General features: G+C 52.7%; 1 long non-coding RNA gene across 1 annotated transcript; it reads left to right on the top strand.

The window, feature by feature from the left end:
* The first annotated feature begins 2,310 nt into the window (after positions 1 to 2,310).
* Positions 2,311 to 18,227, top strand: LOC118146670 (uncharacterized). The gene is made up of 3 exons (XR_013525685.1): positions 2,311 to 9,146; positions 13,209 to 13,309; positions 17,738 to 18,227. It is a non-coding gene; the product is annotated as an uncharacterized LOC118146670 (long non-coding RNA).
* Positions 18,228 to 25,961: the final 7,734 nt, after the last annotated feature.

The following is a 25,961-nucleotide window of genomic DNA, read 5'->3' as shown; positions in this document are numbered from 1 at the left end:
TCGTCAGGGGCTGTAAGAGCAGAAAGTGCATGGATGCGAGGGTGCCTATTTAGGGGCGGTGGGAGCAGTGAGTGCATGAATGGACAGCTCTCATGCTGCTATGAGGGTGGGTAGTCAGGGGCTGTAAGAGCAGAAAGTCCATGGATGCCAGGGTGGCTATTCAGGGGCTGTGGGAGAAGGGAGTGCATGGATGTGAAGGTGGGTAGTCGGAAGCTGTGGGAGCAAGGAGTGAATGTATGTGATGCTGGGTAGTCATGGGTTGTGGGAGCAGGGAGTGCATGGATGGGAGGGTGGGTAGTCAGGGGCTGTGGGAGCAGGGAGTGCATGGATGTGAGGGTGGGTAGTCAGGGGTGTGAAAGCAGAGAGTGCATGAATGGGAGGGTAGGAAGTAAGGGGCTGTGGGAGTAGGGAGTGCATGGATGGGAGGGTGGGTAGTCAGTTGCTGTGGGAGCAGGAAGTACATGGATGGGAGGATAGGTGTTCAGGGGTAGTGGGGCACAGGGAGCGCATGGATGAAGGGCTCTCATGCTGCTCTGAGGGTAGTAGTCAGGGTCTGCGAGGCACCAGGAATTCATGAATGGGAAGGTTTGTAGTCAGCGGCTGTGGGAGCAGGCAGTGCATGGATGGGCAGCTCTCATTCTGCTCTGAGTGGGGGTAGTAAGGAGCTGTGGTATAAGAAAATGCATGGATGGAAGAATCAGTAGTCAGGGGCTGTGGGAGCAGGGAGTGCATGGATGGGATTGTGGGTAGTCAGAAGCTGTGGGAGTAGGGAGTGCATGGATATGACGGTGGGTGGTCAGGGGCTGTGGAAGGAAGAAAGTGAATGAATGTGAGGGTGGGTAGTCAGGGGTTGTGGGAGCAGGGATAGCATGGAGGTGAGGGTGGGTAGTCCAGGGCTGTTGGAGCAGAAAGCACATGGATGTGAGGGTGGGTACTAAGGAACTGTGGGAGCAGGAAGCGCATGGATGTGAGGGTGGGTAGTAAGGGGCTGTGGAAAGCTGTGGGAGCAGGGAGTGCATCAGTGGGACGGTGCGTAGTCAGGGAATGTGGGAGTAGAAGGTGCATGCATGGGAGGTTGGGTAGTCCGGGGCTGTGGGAGCAGAAGGTGCATGGATGTGAAGGTGGGTAGTCAGGGGCTGTGAAAGCAGAAAGTCCATGGATGTGAGGGTGGGTAGTCTGGGGCTGTGGGAGCACAAATAAGAGGATAAGCAGTCAGGGGCTGTGGGACAGGGAGTGCATGGATGGGAAGGTGGGTAGTCAGGGGTGTGGGAGAACAGTGCATGGATGGGAGGGTGGGTAGTCACGGGCTGTGGGAGCAGGGAGTGCATGGATGTGAGGGTGCGTAGTCAGGGGCTGTGGGAGCAGGGAGTGCATGGATGTGAGGGTGGGTAGTCAGAAGCTGTGGGAGCACAGAGTGCATGGATGGGCAGCTGTCATACTGCTCTGAGCATGGGTAGTCAGAATCTGTGGGTGGAGGGAGTGCATGTAAGTGAGGGTGGGTAATCAGGTGCTATGGGAGCAGAAAGTGAATGGATGTGAGAGTGGGTACTGAGGCTGTGGGAGCAGGGAGTGCGTGGATGGGAGACAGCATAGTCAGGGGCTGTGGGAAGCAGGGAGTGCATGGACGGGAGGGTGGGTAGTCAGGGACTGTGGGAGCAGGGAGTGCATGGATGGGAGGGTGGGTAGTCAGGGGCTGCGGGAGCAGGCAGTGCATGGATGGGAGGGTGGGTAGTCAGGGACTGTGGGAGCAGGGAGTGCATGGATGGGAGAGTGGGTAGTCAGGGACTGTGGGAGCCGTGAGTGCATAGATGTGAGCAGGGGTAGTCAGGGGCTGTGGGAGGACCACGTGCAGGGAAGGGAGGGTGGGTAGTCAGGAGCTGTGCAAGCAGGAAGAGCATGGATGTGACGTTGAGTAGTCAGGGTAGTCCGGGAGGGCGCGGACCGTTCCACCGCCGGCGGTGAGCACCGGCTCCACCCGCCGCGGATCCGCGGGGCGCGGCGATGTTCTCTCCTGACGCCGGCGCATCATCCCTGGGGCGCCCCGGACCGCAGGCCGCGCATCGCCGCCGGAGCCCGGCACTCGCGCCCCGACGAAGGCCCCCGGCCTTTAGGGAAAAGGCCAGCTCCCTACTACTCAGCGATCGCAAGGCTCGGCGACTCCAAACCCCTCTACATAGGCTTCCTCCAGCTCCTGGCGCCGCCGCCGGCCCAGGCTGCGTCAGGACGTGCGCGCGCCCGCCGTTTTCTACGCCGCCCAACGTGACCCCGCCCCCACCGTCCCGCACGCTGCCGCCGGGCGCGCGAGCCGGCAGGGCGGGGACCTAGGGAGAGGCGAGTGCAGCCGGGCCCAGTCCGCGGGGTGGGCGCGCCCGGGACGCGCCGAGTCCTGCTCTGGCGGGCGAGGGGCGGCTGCCTGGGGAGGGGCGGGGCGGGAGCTGGAGAGACCGAGCCCTGGCCGCCCCTCGGCTGCCGCGTCCCTCTCCGGTAAGGGGAGCCCTTCCCCGCCTCAGGGCCGGAGACCGGCTCCCTCCCGGGACAGAGGTTGGCACGTGTGTTCCGGAGAAGGTGAAGTCAGCCCGGCACCGCGGGAGGAGGCTAGATCACTAAATCACCTGGTCCTGTTGGGGCTGCTGTCGGTGAGCAGCGACATTCTGCCCGTAGAGGACTCGGCTCGGCCTGGCACGCTCAAGATGTTAGCTGCCGGTATCATCACCACCATTACCACGACCGCCGTCACACCAGCAGCATCCGTGAGTCTCGCCTACTTTGCTTGTCAAGCAGAGGGCTTACGGCGTGAGTGTAGTCCGCCTTCGCCCTCCCTCGCAGCTGCAACTTTCCAACGTGGATCTGCTCTCTCTACTCAAGTCTAGCTGGTGCCTGCTGGAGTTTGCATGTGTGTTTCTTTTACCGCATTTCTTGTGACTTCAGACGCCTAACCCAAGCTTATTATCTCCCCTAAAATTGGACCTCCTTAAAATATATATTACCTTTCTTTTTCCTGCTCTTTTTTTTTTTTTTTTGCGATGGAGTTTTCGCTGTTGTTACCCAGGCTGGAGTGCAATGGCAGGATCTCAGCTCACCGCAACCTCCGCCTTTTGGGTTCAAGCAATTCTCCTGCTTCAGCCTCCCGAGTAGCTGGGACTACAGGAGCGCACCACCATGCCCAGCTAATTTTTGGTATTTTTAGTAGAGCCGGGGTTTCACCATGTTGACCAGGTGAAACGTCGATCTCTTGACCTCGTGATCCACCGGCCTCCGCCTCCCAAAGTGCTGGGATTACAGGCTTGAGCCACCGCGCCCGGCCCGACTTCCTGTTCTTAAAAGACAGTTTGTGGCCGGGCGCGGTGGCTCTCGCCTCTAAGCCCAACACTTTGGGAGGCTAAGGCGGACGGATCACGAGGCCAGGAGTTGGAGACCAGCCTGGCCAATATGGTGAAACCTCGCCTCTACTAAAAATGCTCAAGTTAGCCGGGCGTGGTGGCATGCGCCTGTAGTCCCAGCTACTCAGGAGGCTGAGGCAGAAGAATCTCTTGAACCCGGGAGGCAGACGTTGAAGTGAGCCGAGATGGCAGCACTGCACTCCAGCCTGGGCGACAGGATGAGATTCCGTCTAAAACAAAACCAAGGGCCGGACGCGGTGGCTCTCGCGCCCACGCTGTGATCCCAGCCCTTTGGGAGGCCGAGGCGGGTGGATCACGAGGTCATGAGATCGAGTCCATCCTGGTCAACAAGGTGAAACCCTGTCTCTACTAAAAATACAAAAAATTAGCTGGGCATGGTGGCGCGTGCCTGTAATCCCAGCTACTCAGGAGGCTGAGGCAGGAGAATTGCCTGAACCCGGGAGGCGGAGGTTGCGGTGAGCCGAGATTGCGCCATTGCACTCCAGCCTGGGTAACAAGAGCGAAAGTCCGTCTCAAAAAAAAAAAAAAAAAAAGATTAAGGCCTCACATAACCTCAGGAAGAAGATCCTCCACTTTCTGTCTGGCTCTTTGAAACTGATGACGACGGTTTGAGTGATGTCATTGGTGTAGAAAGTGTCCTTTTTTTTTTCCTAGTTTCCAAAATAAAAAAGGTGGTGTTTTGATTTTTGTCTAATACTTTCATGGGACGCTTTTCTTTTAAGATTAAAACCAAGATAAATTATTGTCTCATCTTCATCACATATGGACGCTAGTGTCTTTAAGGGAGGGTAAAGAATGTTTTGTTAGTTAGAAGTAAATGTTGACGTTTTAATGGTGGCTATAGTGAGTTTTGTGGTACCAGCTGTTTTGTATTGTAACCTTTCTGAGCATCCAGCAAGGTACAGGTTTTCATGTTCAAGTTTTGTTGGGATGAGACCTTTTGATCCCAAGGTCAGGTGGATGGGATTTTTGAATTTGTATTTGCTCCTTGAGTCTTCGGGGCAGTGTCTCCACGAGGGTTTTCCTGTTGAGGGGCATCACATACAATAGTGTGAAGTAGGTACAAGGGGCAGTCATTGTATTCTATAGTATTTTGTAGTCTACATTTCTCAGCTGTATCCTCATTCGGTTTTCTTCTCAGAAGTGTTCTTTTTACTGGACTCATGACTTGGAGGCCAGACCTTAAATCCAGAGATGGCAACCTGGATAGGGACTTAAAAGGATCCACAGAAACTTGTGACACACTTGGTGCCTAGGCCCTGTTCCCAATAACCCCTTCTAGGGCCGTTTATCTAACATTTTGGTGCCTTCTTTCCCCTCCCTAATTTGTAGACCATCCAATCTTTTATTCCTTGGAGGATTTGCTTTGGGGATAAAATTTTGGTCCTCAGGCACAGGGACATTCACTTTTAATGAAAGAACCCTTGGGCATGACTCCAATCCCAGAATTGCTCACTGAGCGCTATGCCACCTAAGCATTGACCTGAACATATTAGTGCACGCCACTCCAGATTGGACCACTGATCCTACGTGGAAGGGCTGTGTTTTAAAAAAAAAGAAATTTTTTGGTAAGCAGTAGTGTGTGAAATTGCTTTTTGTATACCGATATATGCATGTTTTGTGCATGAGTAATACTTGTGTTGATATTCCTGTTGATGTTAAATTACTGTATAATATAAACAGTATGTGCTTTTATAACTGAAATCATAACAAACAGCCTCTCAGACCATCGTGCAATCAAGTTAGAACTCAGAATTCAGAAACCAACCCAGAACCGCACAGCTTCATGGAAACTGAACAACTGGCTCTTGAATGTTGATTGGATAAACAACGAAATGAAGGCAGAAATAAAGAAGTTCTTCGAAACCAATGAGAACGAAGACACTACATGCCAGAATCTCTGGGACACATTTAAAGCAGTCTCTAGAGGACAGTATATAGCAATAAGTGCCCATATGAGAAGAATGGAGAGATCCAAAATTGACACGCTATCATCAAAATTTAAAGAGCTAGAGGAGCAAGATCAAAAAAACTCATAACCCAGCAGAAGACAAGAAATAACTAAGATCAGAGCTGAACTAAAGGAGATTGAGACACGAAAAACCCTCCAAAAAAATCAATAAATCCAAGAGCTGGTTTTTGAAAAGATCAACAAAATAGACAGACCACTAGCCAGATTGATTAAAAAGAAAAGAGAGAACAACCAAATAGATGCAATAAAAAATGATAAAGGGGAAATCACCACAGATTCCACAGAAATTCAAACCATCATCAGAGAATATTACAAACAACTATATGCACATAAACTAGTAAACCTGGAAGAAATGGATAAATTCCTGGACTCCTGTGTCCTCCCAAGCCTAAACCAGGAGGAAGCTGAAACTATGAATAGACCAATAAGGGCAGAAGTCGAGGCAGCAATTAAGAACCTACCACACAAAAAAGCCCAGGTCCAGACGGGTTCACAATCAAATTCTACCAGACACACAAAGAGGAGCTGGTACCATTTCTTCTGAAACTATTCCAAATAATCCAAAAAGAGGGAATCCTTCCCAAATCATTTTATGAGACCAATATCATCCTGATACCAAAACCCGGCAGAGACCCAACAAGAAAAAAAAACTTCAGGCCAATATCCATGATGAACATAGATGCAAAATATTCAATAAAATATTGGCAAGCCGATTGCAACAGCAAATCAAAAAACTTATTCATCATGATCAAGTAGGATTCATCCCGGGGATGCAAGGCTGATTCAACATACGCAAGTCCATAGACGTAATTCACCACATAAACAGAACCAAAAACAAAAACCACATGATTATCTCAATTGATGCAGAGAAGGCCTTTGACAAAATTCAACAGCCCTTTATGCTAAAAACCCTCAATAAACTCGGTATCGATGGAATGTATCTCAAAGTAATAAAAGCTATTTATGACAAACCAACAGCAAATATCATACTTAATGGGCAAAAACTGGAAGCATTCCCTTTGAAATCTGGCACTAGACAAGGATGCCCTCTGTCACCACTCCTATTCAATATAGTACTGGAAGTTCTAGCCACAGCAATCAGGCAAGAAAAAGAAATAAAGGGTATTCAAATAGGAAAGGTGGAAGCCAAATTGTCTCTATTTACAGACGACATGATAGTATACGTAGAAGACCCCATCGCCTCAGCCCAAAAACTTCTGAAACTGATAAGCAACTTCAGCAAAGTCTCAGGATATAAAATCAATTTGCAAAAATCACAAGCCTTCCTCTACACCAATAACAGACTTAAGGAGAGCCAAATCAAGAACGAACTGCCATTCACAATTGGTACAAAAAGAATAAAATACCTTGGAATACAACTCACAAGGAACGTAAGGGACCTCTTCAAGGAAAACTACAAACCACTGCTCAACGAAATCAGAGAGGACACAAACAGATGGAGAAACATTCCATGTTCATGGTTAGGAAGAATTAATATCGTAAAAATGGCTATACTGCCCAAAGTAATTTACAGAATCAATGCTATACCCATCAAGCTACCATTGACTTTCTTCACAGAACTGGAAAAAACCACCATGAACTTCATATGGAACCAAAAGAGAGCCCGCATAGCCAAGTCACTTCTAAGCAAAAAGAACACAGCGGGTGGCATCACACTACCGGATTTCAAACTATACTACAAGGCTACAGTAATCAAAACAGCATGGTACTGGTACCAAAACAGAGATATAGACCAATGGAACAGAACAGAGGCATCGGAGGCAACACAACATATCTACAACCATACAGTCTTTGATAAATCCGACAAAAACAAGCAATGGGGAAAGGATTCACTGTTCAAATCGTTCTGGGAAAACTGGCTAGCCATGTGCAGAAAGCAGAAACTGGACCCCTTCCTGACACCTTACACCAAAATTAACTCCAGATGGATTAAAGACTTAAACATAAGACCTGGCACCATAAAAACCCTAGAAGGAAATCTAGGCAAAACCATCCAGGACATAGGAGTAGGCAAGGACTTCATGAACAAAACACCAAAAGCATTGGCAACAAAAGCTAAAATAGACAAATGGGACCTAATGAAACTCCACAGCTTCTGCACAGCAAAAGAAACAGTCTCTAGTGTGAATCGGCAACCAACAGAATGGGAAAAAATTTTTGCAGTTTACCCATCTGACAAAGGGCTGATATCCAGAATTTACAAAGAACTCAAACAGATTTACAGGAAAAAAACAAACAAGCCCATTAAAAATTGGGCAAAGGACATGAACAGATACTTTAAGAAAGAAGACATATATGAGGCCAACGATCATATGAAAAAATGCTCATCGTCACTGGTCATCAGAGAGATGCAAATCAAAACCACATTGAGATACCATCTCACGCCAGTTAGAGTGGCAATCATTAAAAAATCTGGAGACAGCAGATGCTGGAGAGGATGTGGAGAAAAAGGAACACTTTTACACTGTTGGTGGGAGTGTAAATTAGTTCAACCATTGTGGAAGACAGTGTGGCGATTCCTCAAGGCCTTAGAAATAGAAATTCCATTTGACCCAGCAATCCCATTACTGGGTATATATCCAAAGGACTATAAATCGTTCTACTATAAGGACACATGCACACGAATGTTCATTGCAGCACTGTTTACAATAGCAAAGACCTGGAATCAACCCAAATGCCCATTGATGATAGACTGGATTGGGAAAAATGTGGCACATATACACCATGGAATATTATGCATCAATCAGAAATGATGAGTTCGTGTCGTTTGTAGGGACATGGAGGAATCTGGAGAACGCCATTCTCAGCAAACTGACACAAGAACAGAAAATGAAACACCGCATATTCTCACTCATAGGCGGGTGATGAAAAATGAGAACACATGGACACAGAGAGGGGAGTACTAAACACTGGGGTCTATTGGGGGGAAAAGGGGAGGGCCAGTGGGAGGGGGAGGTGGTGAGGGATAGCCTGGGGAGAAATGCCAAATGTGGGTGAAGGGGAGAAAGCAAACAAAACACACTGCCATGTGTGTACCTATGCAACTGTATTGCATGCTCTGCACATGTACCCCAAAACCTAAAATGCAATAAAAAAAACAGTATGTGCTTTTATATATCATCGTGTAAATTTAATATAACACATATGCAGTAATAAACGTTTTACTGAAAAAAAAAAAAAACAGGTTAGTTGCTGTGTTATTTGGGTAGGTACTCGTGCCTGGCATATCTTCATTGTAAATTGTGGCCTTTAACATTTTAAAGTATACAATTTTTATTTGTCTGTTATCGTGTTGCTCTTCTGCAAGTTTTTTGAAACTAAATCCTACCTTGTGTTATATCAGAATCTCTTGTTTCTGTTCTCTGGAAATACATTTACTCATCTCTATTTTCAGCCTTTCTGAATCACATTGTTTCAGGTATGCTTCTTCTCTATGGCACCAAATTAATTTTTGTGTTGTGAGCCTGTACAGATTTTTTTTTTTTTTTTTTGAGACAAGGTCTATTTCTGTCACCCAGGCTGGAGTGCAGTGGCCCAGTCTTGGCTCACTGCAGCCTTGACCTCCCCAGCTCAAGGGATCCTCTTGCCTAAGCTTCCAAAGTAGCTGGGACTACATGTGCACAGCACCGCACCCAGCTAATGTTTTTTATTTTTAGCAGAGACAAAGTCTCCCTGTGTTGCCCAGGCTGGTTTCCAACTCCCAAACTCAAGCAAGCCTTCTGCCTCAGCCTCCCAGAGCGCTGGGATTACAGGTATGAGCCACTGCACCTGGCTTGGAAATTCTTTTTCTTTTAGTGGGGAAACACAAATTTATTGTATTTATTAATATAGTCAACATGTTTCATCTCAACTTTGCCATCTTTTTAGTCATTTATTTATTGGTGTATTTTGTTCTATTTACTCTTTTTTTTTTTAAATGTGTTTCCTTTTTATGTCTTTTTAGTGTTATGTGTTTAAGGTTTTTATGTGTTTCGTTTTTCTTTTTTAATGTTTTAAATTGTTAGGGAAGAGTGGAGTTTTGAAGGTTTGTGTTTTTGTTCTACTAGGTTCCCCTGTACTAATATCATTCTAAAAATTTATTTCTCTTTTTCCTTATTTGTTTTTCTACTATTTGGTGTGTCCACTTCAAAAGATGTTATTTCACATCTTCCTGTTAGCATCTAGAAATCAATGAACTTATTTCATTTTCTTCTTTCTCTTCACATTTTAGTTAGATTATTACTTTATTAGAACTCATAATTTTTATTTAGCGTTTTTCTACTCTTACAGTATTTATTAATAGTAATCACAGCCCCTGAATACCCACCCTCACATCCATATACTCCCTGCTCCCACAGCCTCTGACTACCCACCCTCCCATCTATGGACTCTCTTCTCTCACATCCCCTGACTACCCAGCCTCATATCTATGCACTTCGTGCTCCACATCTTCTGACTACCCACCCTCAGAGCAGCATGAGAGCTACCCATCCATCCACTCCCTGCTGGCACAGCCCATGACTACCCACCCTCACATCCATGCACTCCCTGCTCCCACAGTTCCTGACTACCCACCCTCACATGCATGCACTCCCTTTCTCCCATCAATGCACTTGTTACACCCTTAGCCCCTTACTACCCAACCTCAGAGCAGTATGAGAGCTACCCATCCATGCACTGCCTACTCCCACAGCCCCTGACTACGCACCTTCCCATTCATGCATTCTCTGTGCCTCTCAGCTCCTGACTACCACCCTCAGAGGAGCATGAGAGGCCTTCATCCATGCACTTCCTGTGCCCCATTGCCCCTGACTACCCATCCTTTCGTCCATGCACTTTCTGCTCCCACAGCCCCTGATGATCCACCCTCAGAGCAGCATGAGAGCTGTCCATCCATGCACTCCCTGCTTCCACAGCCCCTGCCTACCCACCCTCCCATCCATGCAGTCTCTGCCCCCACAGCCCCTGACTATGCACCCTCCCATCCATGCATTCCCTGCTCCCACAGCTTCTTACTGCCCACCCTCACATCCATGCACTCCCTGCTCTTACAGCCCCTGACTACCCACCCTCAGTCCAGCATGAGAGCTGTTCATCCATGTACTCCATGCTCCCACAGCCCCTGACTACCCACGCTCCCATTCATGCACTCCCTGCTCCCACACCCCCGGATTACCCACCCTCACATCCATGCACTTTCTGCTCCCACAGCCCCTGACTACCCACCCTCACACCATACACTCTCTGCTCCCACAACCCTTGACTAATCACCCTCACATCCATACACTTCCTGCTCCCACACCGACTACCCGACCTCCCATCCATGCACTCCCTGCTCCCACAGAGCCTGACTACCCACCCTCACATCCATGCACTTTCTGCTCTCACAGCCCCTGACTACCCACCCTCACATCCATACACTCTCTGCTCCCACAGCCTCTGACTACCCACCCTCCCATCTATGCACTCTCTTTTCTCACAGCCCCTGACTACCCACCCTCATATCTATGCACTCCATGCTCCCACATCTTCTGACTACCCCACCTCAGAGCAGCATGAGAGCTGCCCGTCCATGCACTCTCTGCTCTCACAGCCCGTGACTACCCATTCTCACATCCATGCAGTCCCTGCTCTCATAGTTCCTGACTACCCACCCTCACATCCATGCACTCCCTGCTCCTACATCCCCTGACTACTCACCTTCCCATCCATGCATTCCCTGTGCCTCACAGCCCTTGACTACCAACCTCAGAGCAGCATGAGAGCTCTCCATCCATGAGCTTTCTGTGCCACACAGCCCCTGACTATCCATCCTCCCATCCATGCACTCTCTGCTCCCACAGCCCCTGACTACCTACCCTCCCTTCCATGTACTCTCTGCTCCCGTAGCACCTCACTACCCACCCTCACACCCATGCACTCCCTCCTCCCACAGCCCCTGAGTACCTACCCTCCAATCCATTCACTCCATGCTCCCACAGCTTCTGACTACACAACCTCACATCCATGCTCTTTCTGGTTTCACAGCTCCTGACTCTGCACCCTTCCGTCCATGCACTGCCTGCTCCCACAGACCCTAAATAGCCAGCCTACCATTTCTGCACTCCCTGCTCCCACAGCCCCTGACTACTCACCCTGAGAGCAGCAGGGAAGCTTTCCACCCGTGCACTCCCTGCATCTGCAGCCCCTGACTACCCACCCTCACATCCATGCACTCTCTTCTCCCACAGCCCCTGACTATCCACCCTCACGTACATGCACTCTCTGCTCCCACAGCTTCTGACTACCCACCCTGGTATGAATGCACTTTCTGCTCTTACAGCCCCATAGTACCCACCCTCAGAGCAGCATGAGAGCTGTCAATCCGTGCACTCCCTGCTTCCAAATCCCATGCCTACCCACCCTCCCAATCATGCACTTTGTACTCCCACAGCCGCTGACTCCCCGCTTCACATCCGTGCACTCACTGCTTTCACAGCCCCTGACTATCCACCCTCCCATCCATGCACTCTCTGCTCCCACAGCCCCTGACTACCCTTGCTCACATACATGGCCTTTCTGCCCCCACAGCACCTGACTACCCACCCTTCCATCCATGCACTGCCTGCTGCCACAGCCCCTAACTACCCACCCTATTTTTTCTGCACTCTCTGTTCCCACAGCCCCTGACTACCCCCACTCACATCCATGCACTTCCTGTTTTCAGTGCCCTCGAGTAACTACCCTCTCATTCATACAACCTGGCTATCCACTCTCACATCCATGAACTCCCTGTTTCTGCAGCCCCTGACTACCCACTCTCCCATCCATGCTCTACCTGCTATCACAGCCGCTGACTTCCCACACTCTTATCCATACACTTTCTGCTCTTACATCCTCTTACTACCAACCCTGAGAGCAGCATGAAAGCTGCCCATCCATGCACTCCCTGCCTCCACAGCCCCTGACTACTTACCTTCCCATCCATGCACTCCCTGCCTCCACAGCCCCTGACTGCCATGCTCAGAGCTGCATGAGAGCCCTGCATCCATGCGCTCCCTGTGCACCACTGCCCCTGAATACCCATCCTTTTATCCATGCACTTCCTGCTCCCACAGCCCGACTACCCACCCTCTCATCCATGCACTTCCTGCTCCCACAGCCCGACTACCCACCCTCTCATCCATGCACTCCCTGCTCCCACAGCCCTTGACTATTCGCCCTCAAATACATGTACTCCCTGCTTGCACAGCCCCTGCCTATTCACCCTCCCATCAATGCACTTTCTACCCCCACAGCTCCTGACTTTTCAACCTCCCCTCCATACACTCCCTGCAGCCACAGCCTCTGACTACACATCCTTACATCCATGTACTTTTTGCTCCTCCAGCCCCTGACTACCCACCATGAGAGCAGCATGAGAGCTCCCATCCATTTATACTCTGCTCCCACAGTCCCTAACTCCTTACCCTCCCTTCCATGCACTCCCTGCTCCCACAGCCCCTGACTACCCACCCTTTCATCCATGTACTCCTGATCGCTTGCGTCCAGGATTTCTAGACCAGCCTGGCCAACATGAGAAATCCCTGGAGGGGGCCTGTGCCTTTTATCTCAGTTATTTGGCAGAGTGATGGGGGAGGATTGATTGAGTCTGGGTGGTGAAGACTGCAATGAGCCTAGATCACACCACTGCACCCTATCCTGGAGGACAGTGTGAGAGCCTGTCTCAGGAAAAAAAGAAAAAAAAGTCCTCTCCACTCACTAGGTTGTATACATAAGAACATTTTAATAGAGGCCTTGGCTTAAAAGGGTATACTCTGAGTGTATTACATTTGAGCTCTCCCCTCTTTCAACAGCGAGTCCCTGGTGGTCGCAGCCTGGGTTTCGAAGGAGGCTTCCTCTGGAAACAGGCACAGAGTATCATAACCTGAAGCTGCCACTTCTCTTCCACGTGAAGGTGACGTTGAGGCATCCTCACAGCTTTCCCAGGCACCACCCCAGCCCCACCATGTGGCACAGCCTCACTCCAGCCAGGCCCCGGTCCCAGCCCCCACCTCTGGCTGGGATCCAGACCCAGGCCCACTTCTCACCCTGTGTCCCAAGCCTACTGTGCTCTTCTTTACCCTAGATTAGGGGCTATGGGGCATCTTGCCTTACACCCCAGCAGGGGGCACATTCTTCCACCCCTACTGTAAAGGAGTATCTTGAATGGCCCTTGCAGAAGCGACCAAAGTGGAAGAGGGTTTTGCCCTCTCTCCTCCAAAAGTCTCAGGCTGTCCTGAGTGAACCCACTGCCCACCTTCCCCATGGGAGGCCGGTCCCCTGCAGTCCCAAGTTAGCTCCCATTGTTTTTGGGGCTGCCGCCAGGCCTGAGCTTCCCAGAGCAACGGTAGCGAGGAAGGAGTGCCACCGACCAGGAGCAGCCCCATGGCTCGCCTGGCAGTTTCTGGCCACGGGGAGACCCGCTGCCGCCCCAGAGGGAATTCCCAGGGAGTCTGCAGCATCAGGCAGAAGACACGCAAGGGTCCTGCCTGCCCTCCCAAATTTGGGAAGCATTGAGGTGGATCTGAGATCAGGGACTCTGGGGACCACTAGTAACCCCTTGGGGTCCACAGTCTGTGTTGCTGACAGTCCAGGGCAGCTGTGCTTGAGAGCACAGGTGGTCAGTGAGCTCGAGCTCATAGTGCAGGTGGCTTGCACTAGCTAAGCAAGGGCGGCCAGAAGAGCTGGCTGCATTTGCTGTGGCATCAGAGACCCTCTGCGGACAGGGTGGCTGCTGTTCTTGGGCTCTCTGGTTCCAGAAGGGATGCGGAGTCATGGCATCCCACTCCTTCCGCAGTGGTGTCATCTGCGGGCACTCCGCCCCTCTCCCTTCTTTCTTCTGTCGCAGCTTCATCACTGCCTTCTTGGCGATGAGAGTCTCCAGCAGCTTCTGCACGTCAGGGTGGATGAATGTGCACTCACCTGCCTCCGTCTGCTGGGGTGTGGGGTCTCCCCAGAAGGAAGGCTCTGGGGGGTGGTTAGGAAGATGCTGTTGCTGGAATTTGTCATGTGAGCAGGTGGAGAGGCCCCACGTGGTGGCAGCCTCCTTCCACCAGGAGAGGTCCCCGGTGGGCTTGCCGGAGCACCCAAGGCCAGAGATCACCGTGGTTGGAGCCGGCGGCCGCTGCTGGTGTGGAGGGGAGCTGTGGGGGCCGGGGTGTGTTGTGGAGCCACACGGAATTCCAACCAGGCTGGAGGCACGTGAGGGTGGAGAGGAAGCTTCGAGAACATTGGGCTGTGGTGAAGGATGAAGAAGCGCATGTGTCTGGGGTGCACGGCGTTTTAGGGGAGGCAAGGGCTCCGGTGGCCTGGCGGCACTCAGGGTTGAGTGTGATCCAAAAGGCTCTGAAGAGGTCGTCGGGCCTGGTGACAGCGTGGAGGCCAGAGGAGCCGGGGAAGCTGGTGGGGACGGGCAGGATGAGGGGCCCAGCAGCCGTGGGCCAAGTCGGAGGTAGGAGGAGGAGCTGGGACCTGTGACATGTAGGTGGCCTGGGGCAGGGAGGTGGGTGAGGTGGGGAGGTGGGGAGATGGGCCAGCTGGCACTGCCGTTTACCAAAAGTTCTTTTTCCTCCCACGTCGCTTTTTCAGTCTCCTCAGCCATGCATTGCTACCTATCGCCCCCATGTTGTTTGTGAATCCTTCCAAGGATAGGCGGGGACGTTTAGCGGGTGAGGGCCTCTCATCTCTGCCCCACCTCCATTGCTTGGCAGGGACCAGTGGCAGCTGCTGGGGTAGCCCTGACCGTTTTGCTTGGCTGGCAGCTCTCAGTGGAGGGGAGCTGCCTACTACTGGAGCCGCAGGATCCTTGCACTGGGTCTCCTTCCCCGGGATCTGCAAGCCTGAGGAGCTGGGTAGCTGCTCCTTCTCCAGCACCTGAGAGGCCGCCTTCTCTGGCCAATGGGAGCAGCCGGGAGCTGGGTCAGGGAGCACTGCTGGAGCTGGGTCAGGCTTCCCAAATGGAAGGACGCCTCCTGCAGGGCTGTGTGCACTGGGCACTCCATGGGCCTTGGATTAAACACTTCCCTTTAAGGCCCTGGGACTGCAGTCGAGGGAAGCGAGGTTTCCCTGAGTCTCCAGGGGCCTCGAGGTAGATGCTGTTGGTTCATTGCTACGGGGGCCCCCTTTCTCCTTCTCCTGCCCCTGGGTCTCTACCTCATCGTCCATTGGTTCTTCCATTGGTTCTTCCAGCTCTTCTGCTGTCACCTCCATCGGGGCCAGCACTTGTAGCGAAGGCAGCCTCACAGGGCCTCTGTGGTCCAGGTGCCTTGCAGACGGCATGACTTTCTTCCTTGAGGGGGGGCTTCCACACCGGAGGAGGCAGGGCCCACCGTAGGGCGCTCGAGGTTCGGGTGAAATTCCTTCCGGATGCAAAACGGGGCTGAAGACCTCCGTGATGACTCAAAAATCGAGCAGGGTATCGGGTTCCCTGTTGAGGCACACACGCAGGAGCTGCAGGGTGAACCCGGCCAGCCTAAAAGTTCAAAGGAACGAGGAGACCATTGGGGTTGCCACTGCTGCTGGGGCCTGTGGTGGAACCGGTAAAAAAAGCTCCTGCATTTTCCCATATTGTGGGAGATTCCCACAGACAAAAGGTAAACGTCAGTAACGGAGAGTATACGCGTGAGTCTACACCTGAGTATACACCTGCTAGTCTGTGGCCAGCACTGTGGCACTGGCTTCTTATGACATCACAGTGGGGCTGGTGACAGAGCAGGGTATGGGGCAGTGCACAGGAGTCCAGCAAGAGCACCTACAAGTTGAATCAAAGGGCACAGGGAGAGGCTCACCACCCGTCTAGCTGGACTCTAGCCCCACAGATGTCCTGCTCCTGGGGACAGGTGTGTGTCCCTGGATGGGCCCCACCGTGGGCCTGTGGGGCATGCGTGGCTGATCTGCCAGAGCCCTTCCACCTGGTGCCTGGCCCAGGCGCTGGCTAGCACCCAGTGGCCATGTCTTGGCTGGCCTTGTCCTCTGGGTTACAGGGCCAGACCCTGCTGGAAGCAGAGCTCAGGATTAGCCAGATCCTGCCAGGCTCCCCTAGGGCCTCAGCGCCTCTCTGCAGCCTGGAGCCAGGCCCGCTTTCTCCATTGTGGTCCTGGCCTCTCCAGGCAGATTTCAGGAGAGGATGTGTGTCCTGGCTTGACTGGCTGCCGCCCCTTACCACTTCCCTTCCTGGCAGGCAGGGTCTCCACACAGCTCCAGATCACCCCACACAGAGGAAACTGGGCCCCAGCACTTGCCCTGGGAAGGGCTGATGAGCCACGGCAGGGGCCTATCTCCCACAGAGCCCTGGCTCCCTCCTGAGCCTGTCCTCACCACTAAGCTCGGTGTTGCTTTGTGCCCTGAAGCCTCCTGCCCACCCCACAGGTGGTTTGGGAGCTGGGCATGGAATCCTCTGTGCGCTCTCACCCCGCCTTCCCTGCCCTGCCCAGAGGGATCATGAGATTTCCCATCACAGGAGCGTCTCTTGTTGCTTAGGAAAAGTGGAAACCAGGGGAGGAAAACAAGAGAGAATCTTTCTCTGTAGGGTAGGGGTAGGGGTGGGTCACTGGGGAGGTGGGGGAGTAATAGGCCCACACCCCAGTGAGGATAAGATCCATCACCCGGGGAGTGGAGCTGGGGCTCAGCCACGTGGCACTAGGGCTCTTCAGACGAAAGAGCATTTTTTTCATCTGAAGTGCACTGTCTCACCAAGCAACAGCCTTGGGCATCCCCTTTGGGACTAGGGACTGGGGCCCAGGCCTGAATCACATAGCTGGGGCCTCCTCCTCACTAAGAGCTCCTGGGTGCAGGGGAGGGGCAGTGGGAGGAGGAGGCTGAAGCACAGTCCCTCCCTCAGCTCCTGCCCCGGGTCTCTCCACCCCACTGGGTCTACCAGATCCTACTCCAGCAGCTCACCCTGTCAGAGACAGGCCTGGCTCCATTTTCTCCTCTGTCCCCTGGGACACGGGTGTCACTTTGTTCTCCTTGTCCTCTTAGAGATCTAGGCCTGAGCCCACCCGTTTCATAGCCTTGGAAAGTCTGAAATTCTCCCAGGAATTCAGGTGGTTTCCTAAGGATTATTTCAGAATCTCCTCTGTTCTCGTCATTTCCCCACACCCTACACGTTTTCTACTTTCATCAACCCGGGATAGAGCTTTGAAATTCACAAAACTAAAAAGTGTAATGAAAATACAAATGACAAATGACTTTTTTTGTTTTAATTAGGACCATAATTTTAACCACAGAAACACAAACACTTTGACAAATTATGTTCAAAACAGGAATGAAGCCTTTACTTATTGTCTTTAGAGCTTTTATATGTTGCCCTGATCCAGTTCTTCTTACTCTGCCCCAAATACAGTCCTCACTGTCCTGGGTTTTGGAACATGTGTGCACCCACCATAAGCCAGGAGTGGCTTGAGACGATCCGAGGTCCAGCTCCTGTGAGTGGAGAGCGGGTCTGGGCACCCCATGCTTGGCTCCAGTCCAGCGTTCAGCAGCCTCTTCTGATCTCACTCATGTCTGTTTGCTTCATACCATGTCCTGTCCTTCACCTCCTGCCCGCTCCAGACCCCTGGGGCCTGATGTCTGGCCTGTACCTGGTAGGAGAGATGCTTTGAGCCCTGGAGGAGGTGTTCTCATTATACTATTAGACATCTTTTGGGCAGCAGAAACTCAGGATTAGAGACTGCACTGTTTAATCACTATGTGATAAATGTACGTAATACTTGAAAAGTGGCCTTGAAAAATCATGTGTATCTTTGTCATGCATTCTATATAGCCTCAATGGGAGTGAGACCATCTGAGTTTATGTGGGTCTGTTCTCATGAATGTGTGCTTCAAGAGCATTATCTTCTGTCTACAGTCTCTTCCTTTATGATATTGTCACCTGGGAGGCATGACAGTCCCTGACACTCCCTAATGTGGTCAACTGGGTTAACTTGTCAAGAGTGGAGACCCCAGGGATGCCTGCTAGGATCATTGAGAAGCATGGGGGTCCTCATGCTTCATTTGCAGGGACCCTAAGCCTGAGAAGTGGGTCTCGCCTTGACTACGTGATTGGGCTTGGGCACACAAGGAATCACCTGCCATCAGGCCACTGCCAGCTCAGTAGGTGCACTCTGTGTGACGAACAGGGACCGGAGAGCAGAGGCAATGGGTCTCATTAATTCCACATCTAGGGAAGAGGTTTGTTTCAGGTTCCATTCCTCCTCAAACCTGATGCTCTCCTTTCCGGATAAACAAGAGGAGCGCATAGGTGTGGGGGGTTCCCAGGCTCTGGTGGACTGTGTCTGTGTCTCCATCCATTGGCCTCTCCTTCTCCACTCTGTGGGCTCAGCTCTCAACTGTTGTTCATCTAATCGCTCATCCACCTGCCTGCTGCAATGAGGATGAGGCTTCCCAGAGCCAGCCTCATGCTCCTGCTACTTCAAGGGAAATGAGCTTCAACGCCCTACCTTGACACCCCCCACCACCACACACACTTCAGACACAGTGGCGCCCACAACAGACCCCTGGGGGCTTTTTTGGGACACCACACATATTTCAGAAGAACTGGGCCTCTCATCTCACCTGGACCGACCTGGGAGCCTTCTTGTGCCTTCCTGCCTTTGTCATTCATCTTTTACTACAGACAATTGTCGTTCCTCCTGGTTCATGTAGGACCATCCTTTTTGCGTTCCGCAGGCTCCTGATGCTCACGAAGCATCTCCTGGATCCTGGGAATCTTTCTGGTCTCTGGTGTGGACTGGAATCGCAGCTTTGGTTTCCCCCACATTTCCACTGCAGGGAAGTGAAGGAAGGAGGAAGAATTCATTAGAAAATGTGAGCGAATTTCTCTTTGGAAGAACAGCTTCCCCTCCCCACCATAGTCTCTGATCACTCCTTAGCATTTAAAACGAACAAATACACCTACACAGACATTTCCTAGTATGAAGCTTAAGTTCCTGGGAATATCTCTCGTGTTGCATACACATGAAATTCATGCACCTCAGCTGCACAGCCTTATCACAGTCAATGGCTGCCTCAGGAGAGGCCTTGAGGTACATTTCATACTGTGTGTGTGTGTGTGTTTATATTTACAACTTTTATTACTTTTTCTCCCAAAAATACATATAAATGAAAACCTGCTCTTCAAATGCAGGGAGGCCTTTGCCTAACATTGTCATATGGAAATCAGTATCAACCCTATAGTCCCAGCTACTCAGGAGGCTGAGGCAGGAGAATTGCCTGAACCCAGGAGGCAGAGGTTGCGGTGAGCCGAGACCGCGCCATTGCACCCCAGCCTGTGTAACAAGAGTGAAACTCCGTCTCAAAAAAAAAAAAAGAAAAAGAAATTACAATATATATATATATATATATATATGAAATTTAGGCCACTTGCGGTGGAGCAGGGAGTGTATGGATCGAAGGGTGGCTAATCTGGAGCTGTGGAAGTAGGAAGTGAATGGATGGGACAATGAGTAGTCAGGGTCTCTGGAAGCAGGGACTGCATAATTAGGAGGGTGGGTAGTCAGGGGCTGTGGAAGAAGGGAGTCTATGGGTTTAAGGGTGGGTAGTCAGGGGCTATAAGAGCAAGGAGTGGATGGATGGAACAGTGGGGAGTCAGGGGATGTGGGAGGAGGGAGTGCATGGATGAGAGGGTGGGTAGTAAGGGGCTGTGGATGAAGGAAGTGCATGGGTGTGAGGGTGGGTAGTCAGGGGCTATAAGAGCAGGGAGTGCATGGATGGGACAGTGGGTAGTCAGGGGATGTGGGAGAAGAAAGTGCATGAATGTGAGGGTGGGTAGTCGGGATGTGGGAGGGGGGAGGGCATAGATGGGAGGGTGGGGAGTCAGGAGCTGTGGGAGGAGGGAGTTCATAGATGGGAAGGTGGGAATTCAGGAATGGTGGGAGCAGTAAGTGCATGGATGGGAGGGTGGGTAGTCAGAGGCTGTGGCAGCAAGGAGTACATGGATGTGAGGGTGGATAGTCAGGGGCTGTTGGGGCAGGGAGTGCATAGATGGGAGGGTGGGTAGTCGGGATGTGAGAGCAGAGACTGCCTGAATGGGACGATGGGTAGTCAACAGTTCTGGGGCACAGGGAGCATATGGATGGAGGGTTCTCATGCTGCTCTGAGGGTGGTAGTCAGGAGCTGTGAGGCACAGGGAATACATGGATGGGAAGGTGTGTAGTCGGGAACAGTGTGAGGAGAAACTGCATGGTTGGGCAGCTCTCATGCTGCTCTGAGGGTGGGTAGTCGGGCTGTGGGCGTAGGGAGTGCATAGATGTGAGGATGGGTAGATATGGGATGTGGGAGCAGGGAATGCATGGATGGGTGGCTCTCATGCTGCTCTGAGGGTGGGTAGTCAGGGGTGTGGAAGCAGGAAGTGCATGGATGAAAGGGTGGGTAGGCAGGGGCTGTGGGATCAGGGAGTGCATAAATGGGAGGGTGAGTAGGCAGGGGCTGTGGGAGCAGAAAGTGCATGGATGGACAGCTCTCATACTGCTCAGATAGGGGCTGTAAGAGCAGGGAGTGCATGCATGGGAGGGTGGGTAGTCAGCGGCTGTTGGAGCAGGGAGGGCATGGATGAAACAATGAGTAGTCCAGGGCTGTAGAAGCAGGGAATGAATGGATGTGAGGGTTGATAGTCAGGGGCTGTGGGACCAGGAAGTGCATAGATGCTAGAATGGGTAGTCAGGGGCTTTGGGAGCAGGCAGTGCATGGTCAAAAAGGTGGGTAGTCAGAGGCTGTGGAAGCACGGAGTGCATGGATGAGAGTGTGGGTAGTCAGGGGGTGTAAAAGAAGGGAGTGCATGTTTGTGAGGGTGGGTAGTCAGGTGCTATGGGAGTAGGGAGTGCATGGATGGGAGGGTGGGTAGTCAGGCTGTTGGGCAACGGGATTGTATAAATGGAGGGCTCTCAGGCTGCTCTGAGGGTGGTAGTCGGGCTGTGTGGCACACGGAATGCATGGATGAGAAGGTGGGTAGTCAGGGGCTTTGGGATCAGTGAGTGCATGGAATTCAGGGTGGGTAGTCACGGGCTGTGGGAGCATAAAGTGCAAGGATGGGAAGAAGGGTAGTCTGGGGCTGTGGTAGCAGAGAGTTTATGGATGTCAAGGTGGGTTGTCAGGGGCTGTGGGAGAAGGGAGTGCATGGATAGGAGGCTGGGTAGTCAGCGACTGTGGGAGCAGGGAGTTCATGGATGTGAGCGTGGGTTATCAGGGGCTATGATGAGAGGGAGTGCATGGATGGGAGGGTGGGTAGTCAGGAGATAAGGGAGCAGGGAGTGCATCGATGTGAGGGTGGGTAGACAGGGTATGTGGGAACAGGGTGTGCATGAATGGGCAGCTCTCATGCTCTCAGGGTGGGTATTCACGGGCTGTCAGAGAAGAAAGTGCATGGATGTGAGGGTGGGTAGTCAGGGGATGTGGGAGCAGGAAGTGCAGGGATGTCAGGGTGGGTAGTCGGGCTGTGGGAGGAGGGAGTGCATGGATGTGAGGGTGAGTAGTTAGGGGCTGTGAAAGCAGGGAGTGCATGGATGGGAGGCTGGGGAGTCAGGGAATGTGGGAGCAAGGTGTGCAGACATGGTAGGGTGGGTAGTTAGGTATGTGGCAGTAGGCAGTGCATGGACGGGTGGGTGGGTAGTCAGGAGCTGTGAAAGCAGGAAGAGCATGGATGTGAGGTTGGGTAGTAAGGGGCTGTGGGAGCACACAGTGTATGTATTGGAGGGTAGGTACTCAGGGGCTATGGGAGCAGGGAGTCCATGAATGTGAGGGTGGGCAGTCAGAAGCTATGGGAGCACAGAGTGCATAGATTCGAGGGTAGGTACTCAGGGGCTGTGGGAGCAGGGAGTGCATGGGTGTGAGGGTGGGTAGTGAGGTACTATGGGAGCAGGGAGTGCATGAATAAGACGGTGGGTAGTCAGGGGCTGTGGGAGCAGAAAGTGCATTAATGGGAAGATGGGTAGTCAGGGGCTGTGGGGCACAGAAAGCTCATGGATAAAGGGCTCTCATGCTTCTTTGAGGCTGTTAGTCAGGGGCTGTGAGGCACAGGGAATGCTTGGATGAGAAGGTGGGTAGTCAGGGGATGTGGGAGCAGGGAGTCCATGGATGTGAGGATGGGTAGTCATGGGCTGTGGGAGCAAGGAATGCATGGATGAGCAGTTCTCATGGTGCTCTGAGTATGGGTAGGCAGGAGCTGTGGGAGCAGGAAGTGCATGGATGTAAGGATGGGTAGTCATGGGCTGTGAAAGCAGGAATGCATAAATGTGCAGCTCTCATGCTGCTCTGAATGTGGGTAGTCAGGGCCTGTGGAAGCAGGGAGTGCATGGATGTAAGCGTGGGTAGTCAGGGGCTGTGGGAGCAGGGAATGCATGGATCGACAGCCCTCATGCTGCTCTGAGGGAGGGTAGTTAGGGGCTGTGGAAGCAGGGAGTGCATGGATGTGAGGGTGGGTAATCAGGGGCTGTGGGAGCAGGGAGTGCATGAATGTGAGGGTGGGTAGTCAGAGGCTGTGGGAGCAGGGAGTACATAAAAGAGCAGCTCTCATGCTGCTCGGAGGGTGGGTTGTCAGAGGTTGTGGAAGCAGGGAGTGCATGGATGTGAGGGTGGGTACTCAGGGGCTGTGGGATCAGCAAGTGCATGGATGGGAGGGTGGGTAGTCAGGGGCTGTGGGAGCAGGGAATGCATGGATGGGAGGGTGGTTAGTCAGAAAATGTGGGGCACAGGGAGCGCAGGGATGAAGGGTTCTCATGCTGCTATGAGGGTGATAGGGGCTAGAGGCACAGGGAATGCATGAATGGGAAGGTGGGTAGTCAGGGGCTGTGGAAGCACGCAGTGCATGGATGGGCAGCTCTCACACTGCTCTGAGAATGGGTAGTCAGGGGCTGTGGGAGCAAGGACTGCATGGATGGTATGGTGGGTAGTCAGGGGCTATGGGAGCAAAAAGTGCCTGGATGGGAGGGTGGGTAGTCAGGGGCTGTGGGAGCAGAAAGTGCATGGATGTGATGGTGGGTCGTCAGGGGCTGTGGGAGGAGGGAGTGCCTAGAAGGAAGGGTGGGTAGTCAGGGGCTGTGAGAGCAGAGAGTGTATGGATGTGAGGGTGGGCACTCGGGCTGTGGGAGCAGAAAGTGCACGGATGTGAAAGTGGGTAGTCGGGCTGTGGGAGCAGGGAGTGCATGGATGGGAGTGTGGGTAGTCAGGGGCTTTGGGAGCAGGGAGTGCATGGATGAAAGGCCCTCATGCTGCTCTGAGGGTTGTAATAAGGGGCTGAGAGGCACAGGGAATGCATAGATGGGAAGGTGGGTAGTCAGGGGCTGTGGGAGCAGGGAGTGCATGGATGGGCAGCTGTCATACTGCTCTGAGGGTGGATAGTCAGGGGATTTGGGAGCAGAAAATGCATGGATGGGAGTGTGGATAGTCGTGGTTTGTAAGAGCAGGGATGGCATGGATGGGAAGTTCTGATGCTGCGGTGAGGGTGGGTAGTCAGAAGCTGTGGAATAAGGGAGCGAATGGACGTTTGGGTGGGTAGTCAGGGGCTGTGGGAGCACGGAGTGCATGGATGGATAGCTCTCATGCTTCTCTGAGGGAGGGTAGTCAGGGACTATGGAAGCAGGGAGTGCATAGATGTGAGGGTGGGTAGTCAGGGGCTGCAGGAGCAGGGAGTGCATAAAAGAGCAGCTCTCATGCTTCTTGAAGGGTGTGTATTCAGAAGCTGTGGGAGCAGGGAGTGCATGGATGTGAGGGTGGGTAGTCAGGGGCAGCGGGAGCAGAGAGTGCATGGATGGGAGGGTCGGTAGTCAGGGGATGTGGGAGCACAAAGTGCATGGATGGGAGGGTGGGTAGTCGTGGGCTGTAAGAGCAGAGATTGCATGGATGCGCAGCCCTGATGGTGCTCTGAAGTGGGTAGTCAGGGGCTGTGGGATATGGGAGAACATGGATGTGAGGGTGGGTTGTCAGGGGCTGTGGGAACACGGAGTGCATGGATAGGAGGGTGGGTAGTCAGGGGCTGTAGGAGCAGGGAGTGCATGAATGTGAGGGTGGATAGTCAGGGGCTGTGGGAGGAGTTAGTGCATGGATGAGACGGTGGGTAGTCAGAAAGTGTAGACGCAGGGAGTGCATGGATGGGCAGCTTTCATGCTGCTCTCAGGGTGGGTAGTCAGGGGCTGTGGCAGCAGAGAGTGCATGGATGAAAGGGTGGGCAGTCTGTGGTTGTGAGAGCAGGGAGAACATGGATGGGACAATGGATAGTCAGCGGCTGCAGAAGCAGGGAGTGCATGGATGTGATGGTGTGTAGTTAGAAGCTGTGGGACCAGAAAGTACATGAATGGGAGGGTAGGTACTCAGGGGCTGTGAAAGCAGGGAGTGCATAGTAGTGAGGGTGGTTAGTCAGGGGCTGTGGGAGCAGGGAGTGCATGGTCATGACAGTGGATAGTCAGGAGCTGTGAAAGCAGGAATGGATGTGAGGTTGGGTAGTCAGGGGTTGGGAGCACAGAGTGCTTGCATTGGAGGGTAGTTGCTCAGGGGCTGTGGGAGCAGGGAGTGCATGGATGTGAGGGTGGGTAGTCAGGGGCTGTGGGAGCAGAAAGTGTTTGGATGAGAGGATGGGTAGTCAGGGGCTGTGGGGCACAGAAAGCTCATGGAAGGAGGGCCTCACGCTGCTCTGAGGGTGGTAGTCAGGGGCTTTGAGGCAACGGGAATGCATGGATGGGAAGGTGGGTAGTCAGGGGATGTGGGAGCAGGGAGTGCATGGATGTGATGGTGGGTAGTCAGGGGCTGTGAGGCACAGGGAATGTATACATGGGATGGTGAGTAGTCAGGGGATGTGGGACCAGGGAGCGCATAAATGTGAGGGTGGGTTGTCAGGGGCTGTGGGAGCAGGGAGTGCATGGATGGGTGGGTGGGTAGTCACGGGCTGTGGGAGCAGGGAGTGCATGGATGGGTGGGTGGGTAGTCACGGGCTGTGGGAGCAGGAAGTGCGTAAATGTGAGGGTACCTTTTTAGGGGCTGTGGGAGCAGGGAGTGCAAGGATGGGAAGGTAGATAGTCAGGGGATGTGGGAGCAGAAAGTGCATGGATGGGAGGGTGGGTAGTCAGGGGCTGTGGGACCAGGGAGTGCATAGATGTGAGGGTGGGTAGTCAGGGGCTGTGGGAGCCGGGAGTGCATAGATAGGAGGGTGGGTAGTCAGGGGCTGTGGGACCAGGGAGTGCATAGATGTGATGGTGGGTAGTCAGGGGTTGTGGGAGCAGGGAGTGTATAGATGTGAGGGTGGGTAGTCAGGGGCTGTGGGACCAGGGAGTGCATAGATGTGAGGGTAGATAGTCAGGGGATGTGGGAGCAGAAAGTGCATGGATGGGACGGTGGGTATTCAGGGGCTGTGGGAGCACGGAGAGCATGGATGTGAGGGTGGGTAGTCAGGGGCTGTGGGAGCAGGGAGTGCATAGATAGGAGAGTGGGTAGTCAGGGGTTGTGGGACCAGGGAGTGCATAGATGTGAGGGTGGGTAGTCAGGGGCTGTGGGAGAAGGGAATGCATGGATAGGAGGGTGGGTAGTCAAGGGATGTGGGAGCAGGTAGTTCATGGATGTGAGGGTGGGGACTCGGGCTGTCG

This window comes from Callithrix jacchus, chromosome 13 (assembly GCF_049354715.1).
Source record: "Callithrix jacchus isolate 240 chromosome 13, calJac240_pri, whole genome shotgun sequence".
In the NCBI taxonomy this organism is placed as follows: Eukaryota; Metazoa; Chordata; class Mammalia; order Primates; family Cebidae; genus Callithrix; species Callithrix jacchus.
Note: the sequence above shows the minus strand (reverse complement) of the source record. Positions and strands in the feature narration are given on the sequence as shown.